Source organism: Pogona vitticeps, chromosome 13 (assembly GCF_051106095.1).
Source record: "Pogona vitticeps strain Pit_001003342236 chromosome 13, PviZW2.1, whole genome shotgun sequence".
Taxonomy (NCBI): Eukaryota; Metazoa; Chordata; class Lepidosauria; order Squamata; family Agamidae; genus Pogona; species Pogona vitticeps.
Window position 1 is genome coordinate 6,234,192 of NC_135795.1, and position 23,075 is coordinate 6,257,266.

The 23,075-nt window shown below is 40.1% G+C and overlaps 1 protein-coding gene across 3 annotated transcripts in view; it reads left to right on the plus strand.

Annotated features, from left to right (window-relative positions):
* The first annotated feature begins 1,025 nt into the window (after positions 1 to 1,025).
* The window catches only part of LOC110086925 (ankyrin repeat and fibronectin type-III domain-containing protein 1), a 316,329-nt gene continuing 294,279 nt past the window's right edge, over positions 1,026 to 23,075 (plus strand). For 2 of the 3 annotated variants that reach the window (XM_020808190.3, XM_072982922.2), the window contains exon 1: positions 1,032 to 1,180. The gene's annotated coding sequence lies outside the window, so the exon portion shown is untranslated. Of the gene's footprint in view, positions 1,181 to 23,075 lie in introns of all 3 variants that reach the window. The other variant, XM_078381382.1, reaches the window with a different exon arrangement.

The window sequence follows — 23,075 nt, forward strand, 5'->3', positions numbered from 1 at the left end:
GGCATGTGTTGCAAATTCTTCAGAGGGTCTTCCCTGGGTGGCCTCATCTTCTGGGGTTAGCTGACTGGGGTCACCAGGAAGGCTTATGTCAACATTGTGTAGCTTTTTTTAAAGAAACGTTTGTCTGGTGCCATATTTGTCCTGTGTTAGTGCCTGTATTGTTCTCTTGTACTTTTAGTGATACAAAAAGGCCAGTTTTTGTAAGCAGAGCCAGATGCTGTTCATTCCACTGGGTCTGCTTGTTTTATTTTGTTGTTCTTTTTTGATGGTATATTTATACTTCTTTTTGTTGTTGTTGAGGTAAGTTCTGGTTAAGCGGGTTAAGCTAAAAATCAGGATATATATTGAATAACACACAGAAACTGATGTAGGTAGTGCCACCCTGGGATAATTGTTCTGCAGCAACACCTATAACGTTGGTGGTTGTGACACATACATCGATATACAAGGCATGAGCAAAATATTCGAGAAGATGCTGAATGGCTCCCCATCTTTCTCTCCAGTTGTGTGATCTTGTAAAGTAAACCACAGCCTCCTAAATTTGCTTCCAGCCCCATCACTACAAAGACGGAGAAGCACGAGGGCTTCACTACAGATTTTCAGATGGCCTCCGAAGCGGATCCTATTCCGTTCAGGGGCTCTTTCTTTCCCTCTCAAACATATTGGTCGGGATCCAGTCATCCCTGTTATGGGGAGCGAACCCATCGAAATCAATGGGGCTGGAGTCAGTAAGAGTACAGGGCATTCCTGCTGTGTCTGTGTGTGTTTTTGTGTGTGACTGAAAAGGCTCTGAGCTCCAGCCGAAGCCCAAGCTGCCTTCTTCCTCTGGGTTGACTCGAAAATCCGGCTCCCTCAGATGCCCTTCGCGGCCTGGCTGACGGCGCGCCAAACAAACGAGGCTCGCGCCCGGCGAGCCGTAAATCTCCTCAGAGAGTTTTCCCGCCCAAACCAACCCCTGCCTCGCGCGCGGGCGGGGGGCGGGGCGAGCCCGGTCTCGGCAGGAGCCCCGCCGGGCGACTCCTCGCCCCCTCATGCCCGCCCTGCTGCCGCCGGAGCACCCGGGAGGATGATGATGATGATGATGATGATGATGATGATGATGGAGGATGTTGCTCTCCTGAACGCTCCCCGCATTCACGGCAGGTCTCCGTGGCTGCGGCGCCTCCGTCTTCTTCCCCAGGTCCGTGCGTCTCTTCTCCAGACCCACTTGCCCCCCCAGAAGGGTCTTTAACTGCTATTCCCTGAGGATGATTGGGGGGGGAGGGTGAGGGGAAAAAAAAGAGGACGGTGTGGCTTTCTTTCAAAATCATCTTTTTTTTTTGCACCTGGTGCTGAAACTGGCTCGGGGGGAGCTTCTAGGGTGGGGGAAGAGGAGGAGGGCACTCAGCACATGCTCAGAGAGACGGTTGCCTTAGGCTCCGAGGATGTCTGCCCCACAGAATCCGTGGGGGGTTAAATAAAGAAAGAAAGCGAGGAAAGGGCTGGGTGAGTCTGTGGTCTGTACAAAGCATGGCTTTTGATTAAAAGGGGCCACAGCTGAAAGGTTGCCCTTTTTCTTTATGCCTGTTGGGCTGGCAGTGGTGGCTGGCGGCTGGCTTGTCTCTGGAGTAGGTTCGTGGCAAGAAGCTCAGAAGAAGTTCCCTCCGTTCCTGCCTTCCTTATTTAATAGATTGCTACGCTTAGCATTTAAAACAAGTGCCGGGGCTTAATTAGCCTCGCTCAGATTGCAGCCGGGTGGAGCTTCCCCAGGAATTGTCTGCAGGTGGTGCGAAAGCACGCTTCCTATGCAAGCCAAGTGCTTTGGACCGAGCAGGGAGAGAGAGAGAAAGGGGTCATGGAGAGCTGTACCTTCGAATAAGTAGGTTACGACCTAAGAGGCAGTTTGATGGCTTTTAATATATATATATTCATTTTAGAGCAGCAGAAAAGGAGGGAAGGATGTTGTGTAGAGTGATTCAGTCCCCAGCCCACATTTTGCAAATCAGTCTTCCCTGGTGGGACACTATACCTAATGGGAGTCTTCCATAAATGTACGGGTTTATTATTATTATTATTATTATTATTATTATTATTATTATTATTATTATTATTATTATTATTATTATTATTATTATTATTATTATTATACTTACTTACTTATTTACTTACTTACTTACTTACTTACTTACTTACTTACAGTGGGGTCTTGACTTGAGAACTTAATCCATATTGGAAGGCGGTTCTCAAGTCAAAAAGTCTGTAAGTCAAGTCTCCATTGACCTACAGTGCATTGAAAACCGATTAATCCCGTAACAGGCCATTTTTGTTCCATTTTGATTTTTTTCTGGTCTGTAAGTCAAATCTCAGTCTGCAAATCAAACCTAAATTTTACGGCCAGAGAAGTCTGTAACTCAAAAAGTCTGTAAGTCAAGCCGTCTGTAAGTCAAGGGTTAACTGTACTTACTTACTTACTTTATATGCCGCCCACACTACCCAAAGGTCTCTGGGCGGCTTACAGCATTTAAAATACAATAAAGATATGTAACAATTAAAATACAATTAAAATATATATAAAATTGCCATTGGACCCACAGCTAATATTATTTCAGTTAAAAGCCTTCTGGAACAGGAAGGTTTTGACCTGGCGCCGAAATGTCATCATTGTCGGCGCCAGACGAATCTCAGTCGGGAGGGCATTCCATAGTCTTAAATTTTATTTAAAATTTAGTCTTAAATTTTATTTAAAATTAAATTTAAATTTCTAGTTATGGTGTTGAATATTCTATTATGCTGTTTTGACAGTTGTTATTATTGCCATTTTCAATGTTGTGAACGACCCAGAGTGTTGTTGTTTTTTTAATCAGATGGGGGGTGTAGAAACCACATAAATAAATAAATGTTCATTGTTGGCTTGCACTTGCCTTTACCTGACTGTATAGGGGGCAATGGGATTTCAAAGTCGCACTTCAGTATTTCCATTCTCCTCACATATTGCTACAGTGTTTCCCACCCATCCCCAAATCCTGGATGTTCTGTGCCATTTCCTTCTTTGCTACTAGTAGTTGCTGAGCTGCTACATTCTAACAGATACTACTGTGTATTTTCCAGTTTTCTTTCCCATAGAAGAAACCCATCCTGTGGGGTTTCTTGGGGATGTTAGCAGTGGAAATCTTGACAAGTGAAAAATAGATAGTGACAGGAAGCTGTAATCAAGCAGAATGAAAGAGCAAGTGTAGCTGAGTACAAAATGTCAAATACTTCTTATTTTAAAGACAAGTTCTTTATTCTAAAACATAGTCTGTTCAGATTTAATGCCTCAAAAGGAAATAGCACTCCTTCCCCCCTCCCCCTATTTTGACAATTCTGATCAGTGTGGTTTTTAATTGATGGAAGTTATGGAGCCAGCCTTCTCCTCCTCCTCTCTCCCTTGAGGCCTTTGCTGTTGTCCGTTCTGTCTTTCCCAGCAAGCCTCTTTTCTTTCCCTATGCTGTCTCTTGCTATTTGGAACAGTGCTTGTGTGCTTCCTCTCTGTAAATTCTTTCAGTTTCATAGTACGTGTGATCTGGTTTACTTTTCAGAAGGTTTTCCTATAAAAGAAGGCAGAGAAATATTTCTCTTGGCCTCTCAAAAACTTTATTTTTGCAATTGCAGTGTTAGTACAGTTTTAGTAAAAAGCTTGTATTTTTGTTAGTTGAGAGCTGTTGCAATCTTTTTCAATCTCATTTCCTCTCACCCCTTCCCCAAAACGAAGTGTCTTTCTGCTACCCACACCAGCCCATCAGGATTATGTGACTGGAATCTCTCCCTGGGTTCTTATAAGAAGGCAGGCTTCCTACTTTCTTGTCCAAGTATTTGGCACAGGGGAACATCTTGTCCAAAGTCTGTGGAAGAAGAGAGCAAGGCTTACTGGTTTAATAAGGAACAGAGTGAAAGAAAGATGGGCAGAATTAGATGAACTTTTGTTTTTTAAATTAGAGAGTGGAGTACATGCACATGCCTGGAAAAGGAGGGCAGGGAACGACTAGAAGAGCAGGCATTTCCAAACTCCTGTCTTGCGTTTGAAATGGAATGTAGACTCCCTGGTTTTGCATCCAGACACAGACTTTAGTAGGTATGTTCTGGAATAACTTTGTTGTTTTTGTACCTCTTAAACAGTTCTGCATTGTTTGTTTGTTTGTTTTTAAACATGGCATTCCCCTCCATTGCAAAATATCTGCTGACTTTCAGAGAAATGTTTTCCTGTTATGTTTGGAGGAACTAAGTGGATAGCATAACATTGATGAAACTTGATGACTTAATGCTCTTGTAATGTTCTTTTGCTTTTCATCTTTGTTGACAGAATCTGCTTATATGAATAGGCAGGAGCTATATAGAAATTGCCATATTCTATGCTGTTAGCTTTATTCTTTGGTTGCTTCTTTTTCTTTCATGTTTCCTTTAGGAAGTATTTAATTGCCCAGCTAACAAAACTGAATTTGCTGTGAAATTGTTTAGTTGGCAGAGGAACCTGTCTTAGTATTTCCACTACATTTTGTTAACTATGAGGATTTCCTGCATGCATCAGATTAATTATGCAATTTTGTTTGGAATATACATTCTAAAATAATAATTACCAGAGTGGTCTCTGTAAAAAATGCTTGTATGTAATAGGATGCTCACCCTGCCCTTGCTGGTTTTATGGATTATGTATAATGAATTTAAAGTATTCTATTTTTTCAGTTAAGTCTCATTTTAAATATTTATTTCCCTGAACTTGATAAATTCTTCAGTTTTCCATTTTGGGACTAATAGCCTTTGATAAGCCATTGTCTCTGAGGACTGTTCCACACATTCCAGTTTGTATACTGTATACTGTAGTTACATAATAGAGTGACATGTCTAACAGGAATGATACACAGTACCAGCAAACTGAGATTAGCCACAGCTTTCTGCTTATATCCATAAGTGGAAAAAGCATTTGCAATACAGTATCTTAATGTCTCAAGCAACCCTTTATTTAACTTGATGATTTTCTTATAAAGATACCGTGAATTAAAAATAGTAAGGTACAACTGGACGAAGTAATAATTAAAAAATAAATTTGATAAAGAGTTACAGTGTAACCGCACCCTTTCAGTCAGATTCTACATCAGCAGCACTATTAACATTTTGTGTATTTCTAGGAAAAATCCAAATAAGTGCTTGGCAAGCAGAAAAAAACGCCATTATCTGTTTAGAATATATTATGTTAATGTGAATAATAGTTGACATACTAATTTTGTGCTAACCTTTTTGATGTTTGTGGGTCAAAATGGAACAAATTCTTCTATTTTTTCTAAGCCATCCTGGTTTTAAATGGCATACTGGTTTCAATAAGTTTTCTTTGATTAGGGGAAGGTAATCGCAAGAAGTTTTGAAGCTGTACATGTTCTTGTGCTCACCCCCCTTTACATACACTAATTAGTTTTTAAAAACTGGACTAGGCCCCTTATGTCCTTTAGTAGCCATCTTCCCACTAAAATACTTTTTGGAGGAATGGGAGAGGGCATGGGAGTGCTGAGACCCCCTCAATACATGGCCAAACTACCCCATATTACCTAAAGGATACAAGGGGAACTTTTGGAGAACTTTATACCTTGATTTAGTCATCAATCTAAATGAATACTGCAGGCAAGGAATCAGAATACTGAAATTGAGGAACAGCAATGAAGTAATGAGAAAAGATAATCAAGTGTAAGGATGTGTGTAATTGAGTTTGTTAAAGATCTGAAGCAGTTCCTTTTTTTTGGCCGGAAATGATGACTGGGTCTCTTTTTGAACGTTAACAGATTTATTTAATTTAACATTAGGTGAATCTACAACAACTTCTATTGGTTCAAAACAACTGAGATCTGGTACCTGTCCAAATTGCGAGGACAATAACTCTGTAAATTGGCAAGGTTCATTGAGGGGCTGGCCCAAAATGTTCCCGATTGGTGGGCTTCCTAAATGGAGCACTTCGGACTGCGCATATTGTCCCACAACAAGGATGTCTGGCCCAATCTCCCTCTGGTGGTGGATGATTGAAGGAAGGGTCTGGGCAAATCACCTTCCTTGAGTGACCTTGTCCCCGTGGAAAGACTACGACCATCCATTCTAGGGCTTCAGCTGATGTCTTCCTTTCTTTAGATTTGCCTGGATCAGGTAGCAACACTCCTAACTTCAAATTAGGGAAGTCCTCTAACAACCCGTGCATTCTATCATATTTGTCCTCTCTCCTCTCCCTCTCCTTCTCCTCTTCCTCCTTCCTTCTCTCCCCTCGTGGGATATTGAACTGTCTCCTCCCACTTTGTTCCCCTATCTCTTCCTCCCACATGGTCAAAATTAATCCTTCCCCTTCTCCCTCTCTCTCTCCCACTAGACAGATGTCAATCTTCACCTCTTTCCCCTTTGATTCCCTTCTTCCCCCTCCTCAAATTCAGCTCCTCACTTTCTCTTATCTTCCCTACTTCTATATCTCTTTTCTGCTCAGATGTCTCTAGCTGAGGGGATGGCTCACTGTGTTCTTTCTCCTTTGGGTCTGTCGCTCCCTCACAATGTGTAACTGGAGACTGAGACCAAGATCATCTACACTCTTGTATTTCTGATCACCATGTAAGGGTGTGAAAGCTGGACAGTTAAGAAAGCTGACAGGAAAAAATTGATTAATTGGAAACATGGCACTGGATTGCTTTGCGGATACCCTAAATTAAATCAAGTCTTTACTGTAGCTGAAGGCAAAAATGTTAAGACTGAAGCTGTCCTACTTTGGGCACATCTTGAGTAGTCAGAATTCTTTGGAAAAGATGATAATGCTGGGAAAGGTGAAAGGCAGCAGGCAAAGAGGGAGGCCAAATATGAAATGGACTGACTCTAAAGGAAGGCCAACAAGCTTGAGTTTGCAAGAGCTGAGTGAGGCAATTGGGGACAGGACATTTTGGGGATTGCTTATTCATAGAATCACCATAAATTGGAGGTGACTAGACGGCACACAATGAGTGTCAGAAGTCCACAAAGATGTTAGTGTTCTGCATTTGGGTCCCTGGGGACTTCCATGTTGCCTAGCTATGTCTCATACCTATATTTTTACATTCATTTGCTAGGTAATTTTTGCCTGTGTCTGGAATCAGAGTAGCTCAGTGGTAGAACAGGTGCTTAACATGTCAAAGATCCCAGACTAAGTCCCCAGCATCTCCAAAGTTTCCAGTGCAAAAAGGTATCCAGGAGTAGAAATATAGTGTTTTTGAACAACAACAACAACAACAAGCATATAATTAAAAAACCTTTTTTAAAAATGCAGAACCCTAATTTGATCTGGGGGCCTAATAATGCCCGTGTGTGGCTAATTGTAGCTGTTGGGCTGCATGTTGCCCAACCTATTAATCAACAAACAAATTAAGCCATGGTAATTTTTAATGTAGAAATACTGAGAGGGAAATTTATTCTACCTTCTGGACTTTTGCATAGCCTTTTGTGGTTTCTGGGAAAAGTTGAGAACTTAATCTGTGATATGCCTTATACCAGTACATGACAATAGTCTATGGTATTTCTATAAATTAAAAGAAGATAAATGTAAAATACTATAGCTGGTTGGAAAGCTCAGGTCCAGAGTGAGAGATTGGGAGTTTAATTCCCCACCATCCCTCCTAATGGAAGATCAGGCTGTGTGGCCTTGGGCAAGCTGCACTGTTCTAGGATGCCTCCAGAAGAAGGGAATGGTAAACCACCTGTGAGTACTCTCTACCTAGAAAACTCTAGAAAGGGTTTCCAAAGGTCACAAATGACTTGATGGCATACAGTTGTTATTATTTTTACATGTAAAATACCATAGTTTAAGAACATGGGATTATTGACCAAAAGCAATAATTTTTGAATGAGTCTTCTGGCAAGCTGTGGCAGAGCTATATGAAGGATGTTCATGGAAGGTAATTTTTAAAAGAAATATGATTGGCTAGATTTACTGATGTGACACTTCTTGCACTTCTAAAAAGAGCAAAGAAGACACTGTCTTTTCATAATCGTGAAATGTCAGCCAACATTTGCCAGAACTAGCTGAATTCTAAATGTCTATAGGCACTACAAAGTAGTTTCTTTAATGCAATGTGAAGAATCTGCTGGAATATATTATAAAGATATGAGAAATTTAGATGAGGATAACTAGTATGTGGTAATAAATAAAACATATATAGGGAAAAATGACAAAGTAGATAAATAAATGATGGAATTTTGTGCCACTTGATAATTCATCAACCTCTGGCATAAAATATGGAGACTGCAGGAAATCTCTGCTAAAACAGACACTGCCATTGTGTTTGGGAACCAGGACCAGATGACTCCTCCATGGACTTATGGTGGATTCTGTTCAACTTAAAGAATTGCACTTACAGAAAGCTGATTTGAAAAACTTTGGATCACAGCAGATCTAAGCATGGACTCCTAGTGGGTTCTGTGATTTAATTGTAACAGAGGGGGTGACTACACTGGCCAGTTATCCTATTATTTGCAGTGGATTAGGCACAGATGAAGTTGAAATGAAACATGGTCTTTACATGATATATCTCAGTACAGGGAAGCCTGTTGTAGGATTGTCTCTTTTCAGTGGGGAATTGTCCTTTTTTGTTCAGCCAGTAAGGGTGGTTTAAATATGCTCTGATCTACTTGACATCACTTTTGTCCACTTTATGCAGTGTGATTGACTGATCTGGAGGTAAAGGGGCACTCCTGGGTGTGTGAAGTTCCCTCAACTGAGCACCTGTCTGGCAACAGTGTTTGTTTGGTTTTGTAAAAGACCTTCAAGACAGCAGTGGAACACTATTATCGTTAGGTAACTTCAGAAACAGTAAATTTAAAAAGAAAGGTGGAAATTGCCAATTAGAACCTTGTCAAAAGCAGCTTCTGCTGTTACAGAGCTCCATAGAAGCACAACTCTTTGCTTCTACCCCTACTGATTCCTTCAAATTGTTTGATGTCTAGACTGCTACAGCAATTTCGCAGCAATCAGAAACCTGATTTGAAAAACTTTGGATCACAGCCATTCTAAGGATATTTTTCCTGCTATATTGTTGAATGCACGTTGTCCACCTCCTCTTTGATCACTTGTCTGAGATGCTTTGGCCAGGTCCTGCTCAAGGCTCAAACTATCATTCCAGAGTCAGTGAGTGAATCTATAGTAGTATGCCCAGGATAGAGAAAAACACATCTGCAAACTCTTATTCTAGATTCCTTATTTATTAATTTTTTTATGTGGGGCTCAGTTGTTCCCCAATGTCAGTTGTGTTCCTTGTGCATCATGCTTTGTCTCTGGGTCTAGAAAGTCATCCTCAGCTTCTCCAAAGAGAACCTCTATTCACATTCCTTCAAAAAGCTAATGTGGATTGTGTGTTCGTTAGGCATTCGAAATTCATAATTGTCTTGCATGACTTGGTAGACAATTTCACATGGTCCTTGCCATTGCACAGAGAGTTTGGCCTGGGAGGAAGGCAACAAGAGGAGAACTTGGAAGACTTGGAAGTGTACCTAGTGGTTTTGGGGCTGTTTATTCTTTTTTTAAAAAAAAATTTAAAGGATACCCTAGCTAACAGAGTATCTTCTTGAAAATGTTCTCTCATCTCTATCTGTGCCACTGTGCATGAAAGGTCTTCCCTTTCTTTCCACTGTTCCAGCATTAAATCAAGATCTTACCTTGGACAATGCTCATAAAGGAGTTCAAATGGGGAGAAACCTGTGGATGCTTAGGGAGTCTTATGTACAGTAAACAGTAAGAAATTTAGTAATAAATGTCCCTGATGGGGTTTAGAGGCAACTAATTTTCAGAGTATACCCTTAAGGGTCCTATAAATTGCTCCACTAACCAGTTGGTTTGGGGGTCATAAACAGAAGTATGAAGGGTGTGTGATCCCTATCTCTTTTAAAGTCATGAAATGATCAGGATTTTCTTCAGGAAATCTGTCCTGGAAAATAGACCCAGCAATTATCTGGCAAGGACCTTTGCTTAGGTCACAATCCTATGACCTCTGGGTACCAAGTGGTATAATCAGTTTTTATTAGAATATGGGTGTGACCTATGGCTTGGGTCACAATCTTAACTGCTCCCAGATCATGTCCACTACCCATGTGATTTTCTGGTATCTGCCAGTCCTGCTTGCTGCTCAAGGCATGTGAGCTTAGGCTCATTTAAATCAGTGAAACCTAAGGAGAAGTTGATTCAAGGCTTGATCAGACAGGCATTTGTTGTACTGCCTGGTGCGCTTCAGTTTACTTGTTTTTCAGAGAATAGATGATCTGTTCACTAGAGTGGACCAATCTGGCCTCAGAGCACCCCGACCTGCATCTTTTTGAGTCCCTCTGTTGCTGCAGGTAGCTGCTGTCTAGTTTGGTCCATTTCCAGTGTGTACAATCACTGGTAACAGAGACCACTGGTAATGATGTGGCTAAACAATCTTGTAAATAAATAAATGTTGTAAATAAATAAATAAAAGCCTTGCAGCTGTCAAAGCTGACAGGGCTCCTTCTGTTCTCAATTTATAGAATTGTGAAGTGCCTTAGTAAGTGAGCTGGGGCGGGGGCAGTGAAATTATTTCTTTTGCCTGTACTAGACCAACCTGATGTGCTGAATCATGTAGATTTAATTTTAAAAAAATTCTGTCTTTTGAGTAGTGCCAATTGAGGAACTGCACACAGCCACAGTTTTGATAGGCAATCCACACAAAGGCAAATATTTTTAAAAAATTAATCTAAATGATTGAGTATATCAGTGATGATCTAGCACAGGTAAAATAAATAATTTCACTTCCCCTACTTCCACAGCAGGGAAGCAGTGGAAATGTTCAATTTACCGATATCCAGAAGTGACTTGTTTATTAAGCCATTTCATGATACTGAAAATAGGATCGCTTGAGGTTTGCCATTTGGATGCCAGGATCACACCAAATGGCCTATCGCTCCACCCCTGAACTCAGTTGACCCTATTTAGACTGCACCAGCCTGGACCAAAAGAGCCAGTGTGGTCACTAAATCCCCATTGATTCAATGGGCCTACTGTTGTGTAATTTCTTATACTGAGCACAGCATTGGAAACTAACTTTCCCGTGCTCTGTTTATGTTTACGCTTTGAATTATTCTGCTGCAGCACCGAATTTTGGGTAGGTGATTCTGCAATAGTGAACTCTTAAAGCAATAGATTTGTCATTTCTTATAGACAGTTTCCGTCAGCTGGCATTGTAGGTTTCTGTGAAACTGAATGTAAGTTATCTCTCGAGAGAAACAGAATGAGAGCATTTTGTGCTCAATAGGTTGCTCTTGGGTAAGCTTGTAATAAACCATTGCTGTGATGTGATGTGACAGTTAAGAAGTATGTGAAAGCTATTTCCTTTACTGAACTACTATATCTGAGTTCCAGTGAATAGGAATTTCCACAGTGCTGTGGTTACCTGAAGGAGGATGGTCCTTTGCTTTAACAGAATGTGAAAGAGAAGGCAATTCTACTGGATGCAAATGCTTTTTCTGAGAAAATGAAAATTTTCTTAAGTCACTGATGGTACAATTCTGTATTGTTTTTCTAGCAATAAATTCTGTGTACAGTATTGTTATTTTAATACGATGTTAAGCTATCTCTTCTCTCTCATATGACTTTAGAATGTATTTCTGTTCCTTCATCTCTGCTTCTCAGGCTTGACCACCCATGACCAAAAAGTAGATAGCTATGTCTACTTCTTCCAAGATAATGAGGAGGTGGGGAATATGTTAGGGGAAATGGAATATAGTTTGGGAACTGCTGTGGTTACATCTCTGCTGGAAAAAGGCACTGCCAAATCACTATAGTCTGTGATAACAGATGTGTACTTTCCTCTTCCAAATATTAAAAAACGCACATCAGAAAAACATTTTCTCCCTAGATCACTGAGGCAGCCTGCTTTTGTTTGTTTGTTTTAGAAGCTTACAAACAGGCTTCCAATGGAATGACAGACAATCAATAGAGGAATTCTTTATTCTATGACAGCAGTTTATGTTTTCATTAATGTTCTGTTATTTTCAATGTGCACAGCAGAGTGGTCTGAAAGTAATTGTCCAGGCCTGCAGTTAGAAAATAGAGGGGTAGTTTTTTTTAATGAACAGTACATATCCTTAGTTGATTGACATGTTTTGTTTTGTGTCTTTGTAGGAAGACACTTATACCTCCATCATCTTCAGTACCTTCAATTCTAGAAGGGGGTAAATATTTTAAATCCTCTGCAAATTTCCTCTCTGTTTATCTTATTTTAAAGACTTCATCAGTTACTGTCCCATTTGTCCCCCCCCCCCTCAGCTTGATGAAATTACATATGTGTTGTAATGCCATCCAATTCAGCCAGAAAAGAGTTTATTCTGCAACATATCTCTTTCATACTGCAGTGACTTCTTTGAGATGCTTAGCTATTTTATATCTGCTACTGATCTCTGCTGTTTACTGATTAAACAGCTTAACTGTCAAGAAGAAGGAACAGTTAATGTTGTATAATCATATAATATGCATTACATAATTATATATTAGTAAACGTAATTCTGTGAGCACTTGGGTTAGATTATTTTCAACATATTGAATTTTGTGTGTGATGTTTCTGAGGGAAATTTATATATTGGCTTGTGAATCTTGAAAATAAAGGAGGGGGGTTTCCTGTTGTCCATTAAGAATTTATAACCCACCTAATATATCATAGTGTTGTCTGCTCAACTGACACTAGTCATAGCTCCTAATTATACCCTTGTGTAGCCTATGTGGATGATTAGTTCGCACCCCGATTATCTAATATATAAATTGTACTGTGGTACTTCTGACATGAACAAAGAAAGAATGGAAGTAGATGAATCAGGAAAAATTACTGTGTGAAGTGTCTTTTATGTATCCCTCAAGACAAAGGATCAATCAGCCATTGCATATGTTACTTGAAAATGTTGTAAAGCAAGTAAGATATCAAGTGCCAGATCTAAAGTACATGTAGGTGTTGGGAGAGAACACATTGTGTAGAGCAGCCATTCTCAATGGGGGCCATGGCACATTTGAAGGGGGGGCACAGGTTGGAAACAAGTCTTCACAGACCACCTTATAAGGTTGGTTATGTGGCTTATACAATCCTGATTCAGCCTATATTTCTTCCATTTTGTGTTTATGGCCATGGCCAAAAACAGGTTGAGAATGTGTGGTGTAGAGAAGAGCTTGCTTTAGAACTCCACAAAAAACCAAGTCTACTTACTGATTAAACTTGTATGAAAGTCAGTTATTACGTTCTTTTATTGGCTGTTTTTGCTTATATTGCTGGAATGGATTATATTGTACTATCAAACGTCTATTAGTAGCACTATGCCACAGTGCACACTTGTAGATTGCTGTCAATTTGTGAAGGACAGAGGCCCTCCTCATCTTGGGTCTTAATTTTCCTTCTATTATTACATTAATCTGCAAAGCTAGTTGTTAAAAATCTGTGTCAAATTATATTGAAGAACTGTATTAGAACGTCTAGGAATGTGAAACCCAATGAATAAACAAGTTTCAATTTTTATGTGAGTTTAGGTATGTTCTTATGTCTGACCTATGCAAATTATAGTTTCCAGTTAGAACAGTGTAGCTCTATTGGCCCTAGTTGATCGGTTTGACCTGCCACCCCCATTGTGTCTGCATTGCCCAGATGGAGAGAATCTTTATTCAGCTTCCCAGTGCAATGTAGTGGATAGAGTGATGGACCTGGACTCTGGAGAAAAGTGTTTCAATCTCTGCTCAGCCATGGAAACTGACTTGGGGTGTGGTACTGATAAAACCACTCCTTTAATATCTCACTGATCTTGAAAAATCTTATAAGGGTCTCTATAAGTCTTTTCTTGACTTAACAGTGCATAACAACAACAATAAGCCAGCTGACAGATTGCGATGTGAGGTATCTCCCCCTTCTATCTGCCATATTCTGTCATTTTTTTATCTAGATAGGGGCTTCCCAAGTTGTAGGCAAACCTGCAGGAGCTGTTGCATTAAAACCTCCTTGCTTACCAGCAAAAATAAATAATCCTATTTTTAGAAAACAAAGGACAGGGATCAAGCTTCATGCTGTGAAAGGAAATTGCATCTCTGAAGTCCAGACTCCCTCCTTGCACTCCTCAGGAAACTCATGCTTTGCTGGCTGACACATTTGTAGATAAAGTATTTCTTGATGCTCTTCCTTTTTAATCCTTTGCCTATGGGGAAAAGAAACTAATACTCACATCCTGGAAGCTAGTGTGAAGTTTTTTCTCATATTGGCAAGATACAGAAGTTCTGATAGTTTGTAACTGCAAATGAATATCTCTATCTCTTCCTTTCAATTTTCTGTGTACAGTATTTTGAAGTTAGGCAATTAATGACTTCGTCTTTAACCTGAATTTGAGCCAATTTCTATGTAATTGTTTTGTATATTTTGCTGTTTAAAACTTTGTAGATCATCATGGAATGCAAAACACTAAACTAGATACTTACTGAAAGGATACATATTATTGTGGCTAGTAGAGAGGGTCTCTTTTTGTCCTATTGTTATAGAAAATAAAATTTGGATACAAGTCATTGTTTTATGGAAGCTAGACCTGGTCAGGAAACCTAGGCACTCATGCTTCATATCTGGTTTGTGAGCTTTTCAAGATCTAGCTTAATTTGGAAAAAAAAAACATTAGAAAAATCAGGTTTAACACTGAGTGTGAATACATAATCAAATAACGTGGCATTTGCTGCACTTGTAAAATGAGTGAATTTGAAGTTGTTGTTTTTTAAACTGACTACATGACGAAGGGCTGATTCACCCTTTTTGCTCCCAAAGCGACTTACATTCTCTGCCACTGGCGGGGGGCTTTAATTTTTTTCTGTTGGGCATTATTTCATCAGGCTTTCTTGTGTGTAATTAGTTATGGTAAGTTCTGGTGAAGACTGGATGTATTGTCTGTAGATAGTGTTTTGGTGACGTAGACAATTGAGGTGTGATGTTCAGGCTTGGGTGGACATGGAAAAACAAAGCACTATGGTTTTAATTAGACATGGGAGCTTTGTATTTGTCTCCGGGGGGAGACAAATATGAAACTTGCCAGCACAGGTGTCCCAGCAGTCCTTCCCTCGTCCCCAGAACCAGCCTGGTTCACTTACAAGGCTCCTTGGCACACGCATGTGCCCGGTGGCGGCGATGTCATGCCAGTTGTGGATATAGTCTCTCTGGTACTTCCCCTCCTCTCCCCGTAGCCAATGTGTCACAACCCATCTGCAAATGTCTAAAGATTGCACAAACAGATTACAGAATTAGACATGATAGAGTGGCAAAATTAGTGAACTGGTCATTTTGCAAAAAATATAACTTGCCAGCCTCCAAAAACCCATGGGAACACCAGGTAGAGAAGGTGTAAGAAAATAAGGAAGTCAAGATCTTGTGGGATTTCCAGATCTGAAGTGATAGACACCTTGAACATAACACACCAGACATAGTAGTAATAGAACGAAGAAATGTCTGGTTCATTCACATTGCAATTCCAGGGGATACCAGAGCTGAAAATAAAGAACTGGAAAAAATTTAAAAAATAGAGAGACCTGGCAATTGAAACATCTTGCCTCTGGAAGAAACACATTTCAGTGTTTTGGGAACAATATCAAGAAACTTCACACAGTACTATAAACAGTTACAGATCTCAGAAATCACACCATCAGAGCTACATAAAACGGCAGTGTTAGGAACAGCATGCATACTGATATTTAACAGATACTTAGATTTTTGGTTAAAAACTGTTATGTAATACCAGTCAATGTTTTTATAATTTTGACTGTGCCTGGTGTTTTTGAACAACAACAACAAAAATAGGAAGAAAGAAAAAGTAGCCCTGAAAAAGAAAGTGCTTTTAAAATTGAGACTTGAACAATAATTTACTATAGTCATTTCAAAACATTTAGTTACTTCTCTAGTTGGAGCAAGGTCACTGAACAATAATATTCCTGACTGCTGAACATATTTATGTGACAGTTTGTAAATATAGAGAGGTGACAAGTGCTGATCTCATGGTTTACACTCTCTGTCATTACAGTATTTTACGTTTATTGGAATTCTGAGCCTCTGCAGGAATGGAGGGTAAATTAAAATGATTCACATGATTTCCTGACAGCTCTTGGGCAGTTTCCAACTGTCTTGGCTGATGATCTTGTAGAGGCCTTGGCAGATCTATGGAATGTGGAGGTGGCCCTTTCGACAGATTGCAGTGAAACTAGCTCATTTGTTTAGTAGGTAACTGAGGATGATGGAATGAATGGGACAGAGACTAGAGATGGTGAAAAAGAGCAAATCGGCGGTGGCTCCTCGCCTCTGGAACAATCTCCCTCCGGCAATTCGCGCGGCCCCCACGCTGGGCACCTTTAAAACCCAATTAAAAACATGGCTGTTTATTCAGGCCTTCCCTCCAGCCAACTCTTGATTTTTTCTTACTTTTCCTTTTTATCTTTACTGCTGTTCTTGTTTGATTATTATGTATTTGTCTATGTTTTATTATTTGATTTTATATTTGGAAGCCGCCTAAAGTGGTCCGGTGGGCCAGATAGGCGGGGTATAAATTAAATAAATAAATATAATAAAAATAAACATGGTCTATAATGAGGCTAATTTTGCCCTCCCGTTCTTGTCCTTCCAGAAGCAAGTAAAGACAAACTTGTTAGGTGGGCTTTTAATTAATTGAACAAGTTTCAGTTTTGTGTGCTGGACACTATTTTTATTTAATGCTTATTTTTATGTGTTTTAAGGGTTTTTTAATACAGTGGTGCCTCGCTTGACAACGTTAATTCGTTCCAGCGAAATCGCTGTGGAGCGAAAACATCATAAAGCGAAATAAAAAAGCCCATTGAAATGCACTGAAACCCGTTCACTGCGTTCCAACGGGCTGAAAACTCACTATCCAGCAAAGATTCTCCATAGGGGCGGCCATTTTCAGTGCCTGTGCAGCGAGGAATCCATCCCTAAGCACAGTGGGGGGCCATTTTCTTCAGCTGGTGGCCATTTTGAAACCCAACTATCAGCTGTTTTTGATCGTCGTAAAGCGAAAATCGGTTCCCGAAGCAGGGAACTGACCGTTGCAAAGTGGAAAACCTCCATTCAAACCATCATTTTGCGATCGCAAAAAACCTCACCATCAAGCGGATTCATCGTTAAATGGAGTAAACTGTTTTTAAAATTTGTTTTAATACTGTTGCATGTTTAATTGTTTCTAAGTGTGATAGTTTATTGTGGTTTTAGTTTGTTGGTTTCAAAATAAACCATGATCTGCCTTGGGCCCTTAACTGAGAGAAAAATAGCATACAAATGAAAACAAACAAATAAAATAGATAATAATTGTATTCTGTTTCCATATTTGTTCAGAATGTATGAAACAGTTCTTATTAAACAGAAACCAAATAAGTTTTCCCCCTGCTCAGTTTTGTTAGAAAAAAATTGTAATAAAATAAAGGAATTATTGAAATATTTAAATATAAATCTTGATTGGCTTAATTCCCCCCTTTCCCCTTGAATTTGTGAGTGTCTGGCAGCAAAAAAACTTCATGGAGGTGCCCAAGGTTCAGATTTATGCCTTTGTTCCTTCCTTTTTCACCCCCCATCTCTCTCTGAAAGAGCAATTTGCTAAAAAAAAAAGAGTCTCATACATTTTTAAGCTCATCCGGGAGGGCAGCTGTGGACTGTGTTGGCAGTTTTCTTGATATAAATTTAGAAAGACAGCAACCTGTAAAAAGATGAATTGGGGGACTTGAAACTAGCCTTTGGCCTTTCTCTGTTCCTCTCTTCTGACATATTTGCCAGAACATTAAAAAAATCATTAATCTCCTTAAGTCCCTGCGTCTCCCCTGCTATATCTTTCAACATGTCCTTCTTGCACATTCGCAGCAATTTGTCTCAGTAGGGGGTCCATTTTGATGTACTGCAGAGTGAAAATCACAAAACGTCACTCATTCCAGCATATAACTCACTATTTCCTGACAAAATGTTGAGGGATGGATTACTAATGTGTGCATTTTTGCTATGGGAAGACAGAGCAGTCTTAGGACTGCTGTAGTTTGGAATAAGACTGGGGAGTTCAGTTCTTGCTCAGTGCTTGGGATACTGTTTTTCAAAACAGAATTGATTGTGCTGTTCATTGCTTTGTAATGATTAGGTGTACTTACTACTCTGTGACAATTATCTGATAATTGTCATTCCCCGCATGTAACAGTTTTTTTTGCATGTACCTGTAGTTTGTTATTATTGGCAGGCCAAAAACAAACAAACAAACAAACAAAAACAAACCACAAAAGAAAAACAAACAGAACATACACACAAACAAAAAACCCATAAGGTCACCAAGTCCAATCCTGCTCAAGGCAGGAAGGCAAATCAAAGTATGTATCTGACAGATGGTTATCTAATTTTCTCTTGAATACCTCTGGTGTTGGAGTGCTCACCACCTGCCAAGGTAATTGGTTCCATTGTTGTACTGCTCTAACAATTAGGATATTTTTTTCCCTGATAATCAACCAAAATATGACTTCCTGCAACTTGAGCCCATTATTACATATCCTGCACGTTGGTTGGGGTGCACATTGCAAGGACCTTCAAGTTCATGCCACCCGGTCCCCTTATGAAAAAACTCTCCACATCAACAACCCCGAATTGCTGGCGATCTTCAAAGCGTTCCGCAGTCCAGGTGACCACAGACAATACGATAGCATTCTACTACATCAACAAACAGGGAGGTGCATACTCTCTAGCCCTCCTCTATCTCCTTTGCTAGCTCAATCTCCATCTTGGGCGGATACCTGTGCCAAGGTAATGCTGCTGCCTTACTCGGCCTCTTTGAGCCCCAAATCTGTGGGTTGCTCTGTGTCTGGGTGTGAGTCTAGATCAATATCTGTTCCCCGCAGATCCAGTTCCTATAAGGAAGAAAAAAATCTAAACCCCACCATATCAAAGATACTGGCCATTCTGATACCGTTATCTCTCAGCCTCCGAGTCATTCAGGACTGCCGGTATCGCCAGGCTCTCAGGCTCGACATCATCAGCCCAAACAAGTAACAGTTTATGAGCCTTCTCTCTTCTATGAACTGCCACCTAAGCGGTATCGGCATTATCCACACGGGTATTGATACGAACGTTACGTTGATCCTAACTGTTTACGGTATGCATACTTTTATCCATCAGACTCCTCAGCGTCCCCCTCCCTTCCTCAATACCGTACTGGCCACTACTACGTTCAGTCTTCTGACGATGAGAGCCCTTTCCTTGCTTTGGTACCAAAGCCCCATAAGAGGACTCACAAACGACGTGCTTCAGTTGCCCCGGTTCCTTCAACCTTGATACTGAAGAAGTCAAAAACATCGGTAGATCCTCCTGTACCATCTGCTAATACCGCTGCCCCTTCTCAGGACTGTTCAGCGTCTGTACAGGTTACCACAATTTATGCTACCCAGTACCATTGACTCTAGAAGGTCTCAAAAGCATAGACCAGGCCTCCCCGCACAACCGGTACAGGGAAGGCGTGGTACTGGAGCCTCTAAATGCCACCAGACAGAAGCCCCTACTGATACATCTACCTCATCACATCAGCAGGGTTTATCACCCTCACCAGAACATCCGTTGGACTCTGGATGCTCCATTTCCATGGTCCCACAGGAATCACCTCCCAGTCTTCCTACTCCTGATTCCAATGTAGCTGATGTCAACCCTCCATCACCATCAGAGGATTTCTCCTCTTACTCCCAGCTAATCCTCTGCATTGCCAAGGCCATAGACCTCAACGTTCAACAACCAACCCAGTCCAAATCTGACAAGGTATATGAAGATACTGATGAGGATCAAACACCCCCACTTCATATGGGGTTCATCCCATCACTGTTCAAGCTCTTAAACAGTCCTGGGCCAAACCATCCTCAGTGTCCCAGATGTTGTGAAGGATTGAGAATCTGTATAAAACCCACGGTACCAACATGCATCCCCCTCCTAATTCTGTGATTGTAGATGCGACCCAGAATCATTCTCGTAACCGATCCAGCGCCACTCCAAATAACAAGGAGGGTAGGAAATTGGATATCATTGGTCGTCGAGTTTGCTCTCTCACATCCTTTAACCTACGGGCTTCCAACTATCTAGCCGCGATGGGAGCCTACCACAGGTTCCTTTGGAACAAGGCTCTTCCATCTCTACAGTCTGCCTCTGGAGAGTACAAACCTAGGGGCCTCAATTTTCACCAAGAGGCCATGGCATTGGCACAGCAAGAGCAGATCACGGTGCGACACATTATGGAGGCAGCCTCCAAATATACTGTATGGTCACAGCTGTAGCCTTATGAACACGTGCTTGGCTAAGTCATGTGAGCATCTCAGAGGATTCTAAGATGCGAATTGATGACTTACCTTTCGTTGGCTCTGGTCTGTTTGATGACTGCACACAAAAGACTAGCTAATGACACCCATCAATCACAGTGACCGGTCATCTCCCCCCTTATCACAACAATACACCCATAACAAAAAACACTCTGATCACCATAATCACCCAATCTCCTGAAAAGGACAAAAAGCTGATCCCACAGGTACAAATACTCAACTATCCCACACACTACACCAGAAGTCAGAGTTCTAACTCCTGTCCTCTGAAGATGCCGGCCACAGAGACTGGTGAAACGTTAGGAAGAAAAACCTTCAGAATATGGCCAAACAGCCTGTAAAACCTATACAACCAACTGTGTACTGATCAGGAACATCAGAAAACTTTTTGCTTTTCTTTTGTTCTTTTTTATGTGTTTCCTAGTGTATTTGTTGTATATTTATAAATGTTGTGAGTCAGTTTGTGTAGTTGAAGAATAGGATAGTTAAAGAGTAATACAAAAACAAAATAAATAAAAACTGTGGATATCTTTTGTTACCTATATGACTAGCAGGACTCTTGATGTGATACAGCTTATGGTGGGAAAGAGCAGGCAACGGTAGGACTGGAGTGGGAATGTGCAGAAGATTCTTCAATGCCTCATTTCATTTTTCACAGAGAGATCTAAATGCCATTCAAATAAGTTGCAAGGTAATAGTGATATGAATGTCTGAAACAAATTGATCTCTGTATAAATCACTGTACATTTCACTGAAATAACTTGAGCCACACAAGAATTGGCGAACTATTTAATTCATACATGACCATAGTATTTCTTTATATTGTATCAATATTTGCAATTTTCAGTTACCAATGATAAAAACTCTCCTTGAATCTTAGTTTTCCTCATGATGAAACTCATATGGGCAGCAGTTTTGAGAATGCCAGTGTACAACCATCATCAGAGTTATATCCTTTGAAGAACTTTAGAGAGTTCTATCTCTCTCTTAAGCACGTCTGTAATTAAAGCCCAGTAATTACATTGCAAGGTGCTGACTAGAGGACCTAATGAATCAAAGATGTCTTGACAGTTGAGATTATCTGGGATAATTAGTCCCAACATTTGCTTCTGAGTACCATTTTAAAAAGCCTTGGACTTCATTCTGTATTACCTGCAGGGGATGTGTTTAGTAACAGAATTGTAGTTTTGTTCGCCGTTGAGATGCGATACAAAAGTGAAACATATAGTAAAAATTTTTTTACAAAAAGAGGAATGATGTTCAGGATTATAACTTTCAAAATTAAAACATAGCAATAGATGATGAATGATGGTGGCAAGTACCTGGAATTCTATATAAGCAACTGAAGAAATTCATAGGGAATTATGGCTTATTTTATTTTTAAATTTGCCAGGAATATTCATTGTGGAGGAAGAAAAATCTTTCCTACATAATCAACAGGAAAACTATTCATTCTTAGCAGGCTACTATAATTCTGTGGATTTATTTATCCATTTTCTATTTGGATAAATAAGATGCCAGAATTTCATTCTGTAAAGAGGTTCAGGCATCTGGTAGTATTATTTCCTGAAGACTTGTCTCAGTGAAGTTCATTCAGACAGTACTCAACCCATGAATTGTAGAGGAGATATAAGAATTTATGTCATATTGGAAGATTAATAAATACAGTGGTGCCTCGCTTAGCGATGTTAATTACTGCAGAAAAAATCACTGCTAAGCGATAACATCGCTAAGTGAAAATAAAAAGCCCATAGAAACGCATTAAAACATGATCAATGCATTCCTATGGGCTAAAAACTCACCTTTAAGTGAAGATCCTTCATAGGGGCGGCCATTTTCGGTGCCTCTTAAGCGAGGAAACACAGCGGTGGCCATTTTGTTTATCCGGTGGCCATTTGGAAACCGCCGATCAGCTGTGCGAAAATGAAGGCTTTGCGATGATCGCTTCCCTGCGATCATCGCAAAGGGAAATTTCCCCATAGGGACCATAGCAAAGCGATCGCTTTTGCGATGGCAAAAAGTCAATCACAAAGTGATTTCGTCGCTATATGGAGCGATTGCTATGCGAGGCACCACTGTATTTACTGCTTTTCCCATTTGAGAAGCTTTCACCTTAAATATATATATCTTGCGATTATTGTTGTGTTAACAAGCATTAAGTTGACTGTTAATTAACAGGAACATAATCTTTTCTTTTTAAAATATTTGTGTCTCTTCTCTGTTACATTGTTGCACTGACTCCCACTCCTTGTCAATACTGTAAACAATGATTCATGGTAGTGTGATCTGCTCTATAGGTAGGATATACAGTGGTGCCTCGCAAGACGATTGCCTCGCGGGACGAAAAACCCGCAAGACGATTGGTTTTTGAGATCGCTATGGTGCCTCACAAGACGGTTTTTTCTATGACCATGCTTTGCAAGACTGTTTTTTTCCGAGACTGATAAGTTTATTTTGTGGATCTTTTTTTAAAAAAAGTTTCATTGCTGCATGTGCCAATGATCTTATTGCAACTTTTTTGAACTACTGTCACCTTGCAAGTCCTTTTAAAATGCTTTTGCTTAAAAAATCATGGTGTTTGTGTTGCTGTGTGAGTTAACTTCTGTCAAACAGTCTCTCTCTACAAGATGCTCTAGGTGCTTATTCAATTGAAAGGAAATGACTTGGTAACCCAAAACACATTAGGACACACATCATGGAATAAATACCACATGACCTCAAAGTATGATAAGAA